The sequence below is a fragment of the Rhagoletis pomonella genome, unplaced genomic scaffold, assembly GCF_013731165.1.
Source record: "Rhagoletis pomonella isolate Grant_MI unplaced genomic scaffold, Rhpom_1.0 Rhpom_scaffold_00002, whole genome shotgun sequence".
NCBI lineage: Eukaryota > Metazoa > Arthropoda > Insecta > Diptera > Tephritidae > Rhagoletis > Rhagoletis pomonella.
In genome coordinates this window covers 4,098,889-4,112,076 of record NW_023458556.1, presented here as the reverse complement: position 1 = coordinate 4,112,076, position 13,188 = coordinate 4,098,889, and the positions used below count along the sequence as shown (strand labels likewise).

General features: G+C 34.1%; 2 protein-coding genes across 5 annotated transcripts in view; one reads left to right on the top strand and one right to left on the bottom strand.

Moving 5' to 3' along the window:
• The window catches only part of LOC118732900 (serine/threonine-protein kinase S6KL), a 164,296-nt gene that overhangs the window by 103,991 nt on the left and 47,117 nt on the right, over positions 1 to 13,188 (bottom strand). The gene's annotated exons all lie outside the window — the stretch shown is intronic.
• Positions 6,850 to 13,188, top strand: part of LOC118732901 (probable serine/threonine-protein kinase kinX) — a 13,330-nt gene continuing 6,991 nt past the window's right edge. Inside the window, exon 1 of one of the 2 annotated variants that reach the window (XM_036462020.1) lies at positions 6,850 to 6,957. The gene's annotated coding sequence lies outside the window, so the exon portion shown is untranslated. Of the gene's footprint in view, positions 7,225 to 13,188 lie in introns of both variants that reach the window. The other variant, XM_036462021.1, reaches the window with a different exon arrangement.

The following is a 13,188-nucleotide window of genomic DNA, read 5'->3' as shown; positions in this document are numbered from 1 at the left end:
TATGTACATATGTCTCTACCCAATAGGCAAATAGGGAATGCATTACCTTTTTCTACAACGAAAACATTAACGACTACGATTGAACGAAAATATACATCTCAATATAAACGAGCGGGTAATGTGTAGTTTTGAAGCCACAAGCCAAACAAAAAACATTACAAAAAAATTTAAGTTTGTTTTAAAAGCCGCTGCAGCCGAATGGATGCGCTTTCGACTACCAACTTGTTGGTCGCGAGTTCAAATCCTGGGGCACGGAAGCTTTTCTTCTTTTATACAAAAAAATTATGCATCTTATGTATTGGCATTCCATTTTCCTGCTGGGTATCCATACTTATATGTATGTACATAGTGCAGGATAAAAAAAATATTTCAGTCGGAAAGTTGCGGAGTGACTTCGATGGCGTTCCTATTGCTTGCATCCGCCAATTATTTTCTACATTGAAATTAAAGAAAATCAATTGCAAAAGTCGTTGCAGCTGCTGCGACGACGATCGGCGTCGTTTATAATGGATCTATCAGTTCTTTGAGAATACACTGTCTTTTCCGCCATTTAGCGGATACTAACGTGGCCTGTGTTCTTTCCTCTCGTTTTTTTTTTTCTTCCTTTATTTGCTAAAATCTAGATTTATCTTGTTCATTTGCAATTCCAACCATGCTTAACATGGTGGTGATGGTCAACTCGTGCTCGCGCCGCCGATGCTCGGCTGAAAATTCTAAGGTACCATAAGATAAGCTTTGATTTCTGACACGTTCCCGAGGTCTCTGTGCTATTATTATCCTATTCCAGGTGCTTCAACACATATTTACAGACATCCATATACATACATACATACATACATACATACATATGCATGCAATAAATGGCAAAGTGTTTGGGTGCGCATGCGCGTGCATTTTGCAAGTATGTAGGTACATACACATGCTGTCACACGGGGGGCTGGTGTAAGAGAGGTGAGCTGCAATTTCCTCTCCGTAGTATTTAGTATAAATGCGATAAGAGTCCAGTAATTATGTTTATATCGTATAAATTGCTGCATTTATTGCAACTTGCAGTGCGCGAATGCATGCAGCGTGTTTTGTTTTTTTAGTTTAATAGTAATTGGTTTTCTATCTTCCTTTATGAAATTTCTTTTTGCTTTTGCGAATATGTATATAAAAATAGAATGATTTCAGGTTTTTCCAGCCACAAGAGCAATTAAACATTTTCTATTTATGTTAAAATTTATGCTACGCACTGAAGCCAATCGAAGCCATGACATCCACAGGTAGCAAATGCGGTTGAACAGTTTACAAACATGTACATAAATATGTACATACATACATATGTATTTGTCTGGAGCAAGGACAGGTTTTGGCCGCTCTTTAGTTATAATCTTTGGCATGCTAGCTTAGATAAGTGCGGAGCTTTCAGCATTATATTCTTAATTAAAAAAAAAAAAAAACCAATAAAAATGGACGCTAGATGCTCTAGATCAGGGATGAGCAGATTTCTGGCTCTTAAAGCCGTCAAAGAGCAGGCAAGTGCTAAGCAAGGGCTAAATCAGTTCTCGGGGTAAAAGGGGTGTACACAATACATTAAAAGCATTATATATATTTGTAATGAAAGTCGGAGCCGGAGGAAGTCGAATACGCTCTTCTTCCGCCTTCATGCTGGCTCTTGATGTTACCCCTCATTTACCACCTACATATATGTGCCAAGCCTGCTCCTAAGTGCAAAAGACTGGAGCCACTTTACCCATCCCTGTTCTAGATGTTCCTCGGACAATTCCTAGAACATGTTTACAATTTAATTGGCGATGTCCTAGGAAGTGTTTGAATGATTGTAAGAAATGTACGTTTAGCTGTACAGCTGAGTTTGCAGAGGTGCTTGCTGTTATTGGTTAGATTCCAGAAGGACCCAAGATGTTAAAATGTTAACACAAATTTTTGTTTTGTATTGCCAAGCTATGAAAACGCATCTGGAAAGTGCAGAATGGAAGCGTATTTGAACGAAAAAGCCGCCAAATACATATCTATGTAAAGTTATAGTTCCGAACTAAATTCGTCACCTTAGATATAGTTTTCTAATAAAAAAAAGTGAAATAAAATACTTTTTAAAAGTACCACATTTCGCTGATTTTGAACTGGTGGGGATGTAGTTATCTACTATCTAACCAGCACGGAACTAGAAATTGGATTCACTAGTTTTTCCTGCAGGGTAGGTACAGTATTTATGTATGTATACAGGTATGTATATACTTATGTATGTTCCTACTTGTTTATGGATGCTAAAGCGTTTCTTTTCGCTATTTTTGTCCACTTCTTTATATAAATTGCAAGTTTGCGCACACTCTCATAGCACTCGTAATATTCATTGGTCAATATGTATCATAGATTTCTACAAGGTATTTAATATGCTCCTTGGCAACTTGCATTATTCTCGGCTATCACAAAAGGGTTCGATGCACAGACGCCAATAATCAGACCAATGCTAGTTCAGGGGCGGACCCAGCAGCAATCTTTGGGGGCAGGCGGAAGGAGGTTGAGGAAATATTTTTTCAACATACATATATCGTGAATAACATACTAAAATAGTATGAACTGAAGGAGACAAAGCACAAAATAAATGTTCAGAAAATTGGAAAAGCTTTGGAATTTTTTAAAAATGTTAATATATTTTAGAATTCTAAGTACCTAGTATCCTAAAAATAAGAAATCTCAAGAAATTTAATTATTTCATAAAATTCAAAATTTTGGAATTTTTGTTATTTCCTAAACCTGCGAAAATATTCAAAATTGCTGTGACTTGACTGCAGCATCTTTTGTTTACCGGAATTGTTTCTCAGTGATAAGATCCGCAGTACAAAACAAATCACAAAATGACAATCTACAGTGTTTTTCAATCAGCTGTAAGTTTTCCCATATCTGGGGAAACTTGGCGGATAAACTGTGAGGAATGTATTAATTGATTAGTTTACAGATGGAGCTGAATGTATTTCCAAGATTTACCCCCTGAATCGCGCGCTTTCAAAATTTAACGCTTCTAGATGAAGGCCTAGCCAAATAACATAATACTTCAAGCTTAGCACACAGCAATTTCGTCCACCCCCCCTGGATCCGCCACTGTGCTAGTTAAAAATAGTTTGTGGTCGGTCATATTTGGCATCAAAGGGCGCAACAGTCGGTGGCGAGTTGCACATGCGAAGAAGCCCTAAAAACGATCATAATACGATCACTGTTTTCGATTGGTTCTAATGAGGCAGCTATGTTAGCAATAATTCTTTAAAGAGTTTTCGCAATGGATGCAACAATGTATGTATGTATGTAATATAGAGTGTATATGTACTACATACACTTACACATATACACAATGTGTATGTATGTACATAAATACCCTGACGTGAGCAAGTGATTTTTTTTTTATTTAGAGAACAGGTGAAAACGATAATAACATTTTTTTTGTCTTTTAAATAAGAAAAACCATCTGTGAAGTTCAGAACGAAAGCGTATTCAAACGAAACATACTGACTTTGAAGTTGTTTAAGCCAAATGCATTTTAAAATTTGACTGTCGCTATGATTAATAAATGAGTTCGTTGCAGGTAAAATACTGAGAATTTCAATTAGTTATCATTGAAAGAAAATAAAGTAGTTTGTACTTTCAAATTAATTAAATTTCCTGCAGGGTATGTACACCAATATACATATTATGGATTTTTTTCGACAAATACACCACAGTCATAAGGAATGAACTTCGTTATCTATTTGAGCACTTCCGTAACCGGTATGACAAGAAGAGCTCAAAAACAAAAAAAGAGGTAAAATTACTTGAAATAAGTCAGTGAAAGGCAGATGCTAAGCAAAATGAAGTTCAAAGAAGAAGTAAGCGACTTCACACTACTACTACACTAATCCTCTAATCGTCAAGTTTAAGGAAGAATTTTCTCTCAAAAATATGAATTAGGAGAATGCAAAAAAAAAAAAATTATGAATAGCGTGGAGCATCATTGGAACAGTGATGGCTATAATGATAAACTCACTTTGTGTTCGCCAAAGCTGGAATAGCGTAAAGGAACTGTACGCTAATAGATCTGCCAGGACATAAACGAATTGAAGGGAATGAGCGGTAGGTCACGGCAATGACATCGACGGCGAAATCCCTAGAGGAAACTTTGACATCGTTCAAGACGGTCAAGACCATGCTTCCCACAACGTTTCATGCGTTCCATTGGAAATGACACAGAATGAGAAGGAAAATCATGGCAAATCATGTGGCTACGGTGACCATATGTATTTATATCAGCCGAATACGGGACAACAAAAAATTTTATGTAATTTTTTACACAAACTAACTTATCTCAAAAACTTCTGGCTTAAATATATGGAGTCAAACCTAGATAACCTGGAAAACATACCCTTAATTTACATATTGATTTTCCTGACCTTTTCTGAATGTGGGGAGAGTATTTCAACAATATTAGCAGAACTCCAAGCTAGGTTTTTCAGGCTTTCGGCGCCTAATTACAGCTGTTATGGTTACTCTCAAACTTATCAGGTTTTCAACCAAAATGTAATTGTCCTATTGATAATTGATTAGTCCAAAGGTCTAAAGAACAGCGTTCATATTTATGGGGGTATTTAAATTTCATTTATGCAAATGAATATGGAAACACTGAACTAGCACAAATTGGACAAACACGAATTAGTTTACTTATTCTTATGCATGCAATAAAACAATTTCTATTAAATGAAGTTCACAGGAATTTCTGTCCAACATTTTTATTCTTTTTGAATAATTTTATTTTAATCTGAATGATTTTTTATCGTATTATGTATTATCATAAATCAGTAACAGTAAGTCTCGAGTAATATTTGTCAAGGTTATGTCGAATAATAAAATTATAGTGTAAAAAACTAAAACCTCCCTATTATAATTGCCATTCGTACTGTCATCAGTTATGTAACTTGAGAATAAAAATGGGCCCATGGGCTTTATTTCCCAAGAAATTTTGAGTTGTGACTCTTTTGAATACGGTGTGCGATATGCTGTACACACCATGTACATACATATGTACATACATATGTATGCGTAAGGATATGAAAAAGGTCTAAAGGTGTGTATGATAACCCATTTCTCGCAATGGAAAATCGCATGCGATATTTCTCCCGTTTGCTTCCATGTACACAAATCAAGCGAGAGTGCGGCAGTTTTGTTAACGTACACGAACACAAATGCACAGATAACACCACTACAAAGATAGATTTCGTGAATATACATATCTACATTACAAATTTATGAGCATAAGAAACATAGTGCAACAAGTGAGAGAATTAGTAGACACGGGCAGTGTTGCCATAAGTCAGATTTATCTTCAAAATGAAGATATTTTTCATAAATAATTAGAAAAATATTCACATGAAGATAATTACAACAAAATAAAACTCCATAAAAAAAATTCCCAGTGAACGTTTTGCCACCAATTTACCATGCAGGACAGGTAGACATGTATTAACATTGATTTTTATTATAACTATGTTTTTGAATTGATTTTGCCTGCCAAAATTCGCGCTCAAACTCAGCGTTGTGAATTTCCACATGATAAAAGTTATGGAGAGATATTTGTTAAAACAAAAATATAAAAATAAATAAATTTCGTTTCTAAATTTAAATTAACTTTTCTATAATTAAGTTTTTAGGATAGCGAGGATAAATGCACAGATCTGGAGAGTTTTTTCTCGAATAAAACTGAACAAAACAAAAATTCGTAATCAGCTGGAAACCACCACTTTAAGTGATATTCTTTATACAAAGGATTATATAAAAAGGTGTGGTCATGAGTGCCATGATATAGATTTAAATGATAACAAAAATTTATAAAAATATTTAAAGAATACAATCTACGAGACTTAGATTGATTGAATTATAAACATATGTCCCTGCATCTTTGATATAAAAATACAAGTGAAAATAGATGTATGTTTTGTGAACTAGTCCAGCAAACCTGTTATGATTTCTTGAACTTGTTAGTTATTATTAGTTTTTTAATAAAATGTGGTCTGGTTTTATATACCTAATAAATAAAATTTTGATAAAAAAAAATTTAAAAAATTTTATTGTTACGAAATCTTCAATAAAGATATATCTAGAGAAAAAAGGATTTTTTTCAGTTTCAGTAAACTTTTTATGGGTTTTGAAGTATTTATCATCAATTGGAAGATTTTTAACAAAACTTTTCTGGCAACACTAGGCACGAGCCATGCCGGTTTGATATTTTCGCTGAGCTGAGCTTGACTTTCTGTGGGCTGCAACAACATCAACAACACCACAGATAACGAATACGAACGGAATAGAAGATTTGTAAAAACAAAGCATAGCAAACGAACGCTTTGAAGCAATAGCGACAGTTCTTTTATATACAAATATATATGTACATACATATCTGTGGTCATAAGCAATAATCGCCTAAGTCGAAAAGCCTGAATTCGAGAAAAAACGCTTTAAAAATTTCGATTGAAATGTTAACCTTATGGGGGAACCAAAATATTTTCACCTATAACTCTTTAAATAGCCTAGCTAATGAGATGGGAGTTTCACATAAACATAGAATAGTAGTTGCCGGATACGATCGCATATAAAACTAAATTTTTTCTTAAGTCGACTTAGGCGGTTATTGCTTAAGACCACAGATATGAGTGGATTTATGCACAAGTGGACATGCATGTATGTATTTAAGCGGCACATGCGATGAGTACACACACACATACATATGTAGGCAGCAATGCACACAAGCGCAAGCGGCATTGCCATCACCACCGCCATCGCCATCATCAACATCACATCAATACTATGATCACACAAATTTTCCTGCTCATATCCAGCCACCAGCCATTTGCCGGGGATATATAAACGCCAGCCCACGTCTGCAGCTAATCAAAGTGCTTTTCGAAACTGTCCGCTGCGCATAACACAAAACACAAGGTAAAGAAAAAGAAAATACATACATACAAATACTAGAACTAGCGGGCTGAATTTTTTTGAAAATTAAATCTGGCAAGAGCCTGGCTGAGTTTAAATACATTTTTATTTATTTGTTGTTGAATGCAATTTGATTTTGAAGAGTGGAAATTTACTGGTGTTGTTGTTGGTCATTGCAAGTTGTTTGTGATAACAAAATAAATTCGATCGCCAAACTTCTGTGCACAGCGATTATTTAGTAATAAAACTGAAATTCGTTACAAACATCAGGTGAGTTGTTAGGCATATATGTACATATGTACATATGTATGTATGTACGTACATAAAAAAAATAATCAACTCGAAACGGTTGGCAATTTCTGTGATTAGTGTAGAATTTCACATGTGGCGGTTAATTAAGTGCGAATTGAAAAACATTATGAATTACAATTTGTGTGTTTAATGAACTGAAGAATGCATAAAAAAGCATCGAAATGCAAAGTTTTCGCAAAACCAGACAAAGCTGTATGTACTTGGAAAATGGTCTAATTTGTGAACAAAAAGCATGAAATTAGTTGAACAACTAGAGCAGACTTTGGAGATTGTGCAAAATTTTTGTGTGCTTTTTTTGGTATGTAAGTTTCTGTTTTTTTATTTTAATTAGAAAAAATTTTAGAATGTTGTTCATGTTTTTATCTCCTTTGATCAAAGTACTTTAATTTGAAATCTGAAATAAAATTTGTTGATCATGTTAAGATTTGTTTTTTAAACACGTCGTGCGTCAATGTGTAATTCAAGTTTTTAAAATAAAATTTATTGACTGAAAACATATTGAATTTATCGTTAAATCTCCCGAAATCTCCATTTGCACTACAAATTAGACCAGACCATTTAAAAATCTAGGCATAATTTTTTTCGCATTGCCTGCAAAGTCAAATCAGTTTTTGTTTTTTACTTAATACACATTTTAAGTTGAAACAATAAACTGAAGAAAAATAATATATTTAAAAAGATTTGTTTTAATTTGTTACTTTCGGTTTATAGCCGCCAGAAATTCACACAGTCACAGAAATTTCTCTACGCAAATTTACAAAAAGTACAGTTAATTCAATCAGTTTCCTCATTCTAAGTTTGAGCATAAAGACAGAAGATAGGACAAAATTTTCAAAAACCTGCTAACAAAAATTTTTGCATTTTTTTCACACACTGAGATATAATATAGTTTGTTCAAACAACAACAAATATAATTTGTCGCCAATAGGCATTTTATTTTCTTTTAGCACATGTAATTTTGTTCAGAAATATTTTCGTTCTGAACTTCACGGATACTTTTTTTGATAATAAAGTATGGCCAAACAAAGCTCAAAAATTCTATCGCTGGTTAGAGAGAAAAGTTGCTAAGTCCGCTTTTTATGAAAGTCATATTTTGATATAGGAAGTAAGATAAATTAAAAATGCAACGTCCGAAAGGGATTAAGGTATTGGTTTTATTTTTTCCATAGAAACGGAAATTTGCTCAAAAGTTCAAAAGGGGCACCGACAATCCGAGTGGGCGACAATAATACGAAATCTTTCAATAAAGATCGATTGCTTCTGATTCGTATACATAGAGTTTTTCTTTCCTGCAAATACGCAAATTGATGTATTCAAAGTTTTGAGAAATACTTGAAGCAAATGTCTATAAGATGTTTTTTCCCTTTCCTGTAAAATTTGTGGAAGGGGACTTGGCAATTCTTCACTATTAGCTAGCGATATGTTGCGTCAGATGGCAATTGAACCGAGGATCTGTTGGAACTTTACGATTAATAGGAAGCACCTTTGCGCACCTAACAACAGCCGGAATATGAAATGTTCAGTTTGCATCAAATTCTTACAGCCAATTTCACAAAAGCAATTTTAGTGAAAAATGATTTCAATTTTTTGAATTTTGGAAATTTACAGAACAAAAACAAATCAGTTTCCATTTAAATTGCTGTTGAAACCGGCTGTTACAATCATCCAAACTAATGGCGACTTGGTTTTTTTTTTTCAAAAAAGGTTGGCCTTCCACGGTGCAAAATGTTTTTGATGTTCCATTCAGCCCTGTAAAAGGGCATGTTTTTGTGTGTATTAAGCAGATGAGTGAAAATTACTAGTACCACCTACCTGTTTATACCTGCCAACCCGATGGGTAGGCCAGGAAAAAAATAGACAACCCAACGTTTTCACATTCTATAGGCTTAATACTTTCGATCGGTATATAATTTGTTCATTAAACAAATGAGTAAAAAATAAAAAATAATAATAACAATTTTGGAATATTTAATTCGAAATATTCTGGCCAGGATTTTTTCTGCCAACCCACTTGCGAAATATTTATTAATACGTTAAATTTCATACAAAATAGATTCCATCCATTAAACAGATGGGTGGGTGAAGGTCGTGCCTTTGTCGGATCTTAGACTATAATTCAATTTCAAATTTCGTTTAAAAAATACATTTTCTGTTCGAAAATTTCAAATCGCTAACATGTAGTATGTAAAAATCGAAAAAAATGTTTGAAAAAAATGTGGTTACTTTTTCTTAGTACACGGAAACAATTTAAATATCGATAGTCCTGTTACTACTCTTAAGAGGCTCTCGTCTCTAATTCTTGTCTAATCCTTGCTAAAGTAAGTACTAAAGATTAGACATGGATCGGCAAGGATGTGCGACAAGAGCCACTTAAAAGTCGTAAGGGTTTTTATTTTTTTAATTTTGAATTGTGTCGTTATTGTAAAGGACCATATGTATGTATGTAACTGCAAAGTTCTTAGGGAACACATAAGTTTAAACCCAGTAAATTGCTCTAATATATGGTGTTACAGAACATAAGGGAATATTATTTTTCATTATGGACAAAATATCTATAATACATATCGTTGGCTGAGTGGAAGATCGACCAGCTGCAGGTTTACTGTATTTATATTGAACCAAATTATGAAGCCTTGATAAATAAATTTGAGCATAATAGAGCTCGATTGTGTTTTTTTGGGAATATCGAAGGATAAATATTTCAAAGGAAATTTTTTGTTTCTTCCACGAAAGCCGCTATGTTTACCAAAGTTTCAGTTTCGGTTTTGTAAACTTTGCTGGGTCACAAGCCTTAGTTAGTCTTGGCATCTCTCACATTTCTGCCGGCTGGTTATGAGTCTTTATGAGATATCTCGACTTCTACAACTTTCGTTCGAGCTCCTGGGAGACTTAGGTCCATGCTTTTTTTAAAGGGCATAGGCAACTTACGCCTGTACCTGCCCTGATGTGGGTGATCTTGGTACCACTAAGTCTACAAATTCATGCTAATAAAATTCTGCTATCATAGCAAAAGTTTGAGTCTAGACTCCGAGTATATTTTCGCTGTGGATTTTTTCTTTCATTGGATAGAAGTGGAGATGTTTGCTTCTGCTTTTTGGCTTGTATCCATAATTAGTCCCAAATGTGGCGAAAAAGGTGAGATGGATAAGTTAGTAAAAAAAACGAAAAGGTCCTTTAAATTTAATTTGTTAACCTTCTATTATGGCGCACATGCCAAATTTTCCATGTATCTGAACTATTGTGACACGACATGGCAATCTCAGTGCATGCTCTGAGCCAAAAGTTCAACACAAAGGTAATTATGATCCCACATCAATATAACTTGATATACATATTCGTATTTATGTATGTATGTTGGTATGTACGTTGTTTAAGCCAAACGGGGAAAAAATTAAGAGATGCACTTCGCAAAAAAAAATATCAGACACCTTCTTAATGAAAAGAATTTTTACTTTTTTCTTTTTAATCGCGCTAAATCTTTTAACGGATATGCAAATTTTTTCTTAGAACTTGAATTTTTTTATATTTTTTATTTTTTGTGGTGTGTACATACTATGTTACCAACGAGTTAAGTTAGTTATAATTTACCTTTAATGTATTCAATGACATCTTTAATTTCCTTAAACACAAAATTCGATTGCTAAATATTTTGTTTGAGGCTACAGTCTTTTTCGCTTTCGAAGATCCTTTTCTAACATTGGCTAAAATTCACTAAAACGTATCTATGTATGTATTTGACAGTGTCGTCGGGTGACAATCTTGCATAACACAGACAATATTAATAATATTTTTCTATAAGTCATACCAAACTTGACATTGAATTGGCCAATCGAATAATCACAAATGAACCTGTTCATTAATACATACATACATACATACTATATTTTTACCTACATATACATATATACACACATACTTATAAATAACTGAGCAGAAACATGTTGAACTCGATCTAAGTTTATAGATTAATAAATTTCAGAAACAAATCGGACAAAACTGGTCAACAGTTTTTAAATAATAATGCGACTAAAAGAAAAATGTTAAAATTGGCCATTAAAAGAGCATATAGATAAACACGTACATACATAGATATGTATGTATATATATATACAAACACAAAGTGCAATGCAAACCACTTGTCCATATGACTTTCAAGGTGTACGAATAAATCTTAGTTGTATCTATGTAAATAGTAGATGTACATAATAAATATGCATACATATGTATGTATGTCTGCATATGCCATATAACAGTAAGAAATGTACCACCAAATCAACTACTGCAATCACCTACACATAACTGTATTTAGGCATGCGCATATACAAATACTGTATGCAGTTTCTCAAGCGCTAAAGGCCGTTAAAGAACTGATTATGCCATATAGCAGTTACATATGTACATACATACATATATGCAGCATAGTCTTCGTGTCTTCTGATGAAATACATACATACATATATGTCCATATTGACTTTTGGAAAAGTTCATGCAACCGAATTTCAATTACAACAGTGGGACAGAATGCAAACGCCCACCACCAAAAACCAAAAACGGCGCATATACTGAATGAATAAAGCGTGCCGACATTGTGAAGGGGACAGACAGACAACTTGTTTGCAACACCTATGTAACAAGTTAGCAAACCAGATCCATATGTATTATATGTATGTCTTGCACTGCACTGGCTGCAATGGTGTTTATGGTCCAGGGCCTTCTACATACATACATATGTATGTACAATTCGCGCGCGCTTGGCAAAGTTCAAAAACGTAATTAACCAATAGAAATTGAAAAGGTACGCAATTGCCTTTTACAACTTTTGCTGTTACTATGCCTGTATTTTCTTGTTATAACCAAATTACCAACATGCATGCATACATAAATGTGTACATAGGCGCGTCACTATTGTATGTATGTATGTGTGTATGTATGTAATTACCAGTAATCAGTCGCTGTACTGACTCTGTACCATGACACCGTAGTCTAGAATGCAAAAGAAGAAAAAAGCATTAAGAAAACGACATAGTAAATAAGTGAGCAGAAACAACTGCATTCCTTTGAAACTAGATTTTTCCGCGCTGTATGTTTTATGAAGAAATCGTTTTTTTTTTTTGTTCGCGCTGTGGGGTAATTCGCTGTTGTCTAAAGCAACTGCGCGGCGACATGTTTATTGAACAGGTAAAAACAGAAAGACATAACAACTGCAAATCTCAGACACCATTATGAACTCGCAAGTTATTTATTACATTGACTAGGTACTAGCTGACTAGCTGACTAGCTATGCGCATGATCAGTTAGACCGCAAAAATGTGTCTCTCTAAGAAGTGCGCAGTCAATGTGGAAATCAATTTGCTTACTAAGACAATGCAGGTTGACAGCCGTAGCCGAGTATGTACTTAGTTAGAGGTACATACCTACATACATACATACATTTTTAATTATGCACATGTGTCTGTATGTATGTACGTACCACTACTGAGTAGGGCCTAGGCTCTACCGAACATCCCAATAATTACAAAGGGTTTTTTCTAAAGCTACGCCTTCAAACTTGTTTTAAATTAATATTACAGGAGAGTTTTCAAGGCCATTCAACTATTCATAAAAGACATTGACAGTAACTTGAGTATTTTAGAAAATTTTTAAAACAAAGGAGATTTTTGAGTTGCGAACTCAAAAAAACAAAAACGCCATAATTTACTGCACACGCTCTAATGTATGCATAAGCAAAACATAAAAAGGGGATGCTCAGACTTAGTCGGCCTCACTCAGCACATTTCTTTAGGCCATGGTTAACTGATCGAAGTTTCTGTCGGGTCATAAGTAATTAATGTCTAGGAAAAAAACTGCTGAAGCCAAACAAATAAGATATTTACATAAACATACATGTACATTAGACTGCATCACTCCCCATACAAAAAAAAA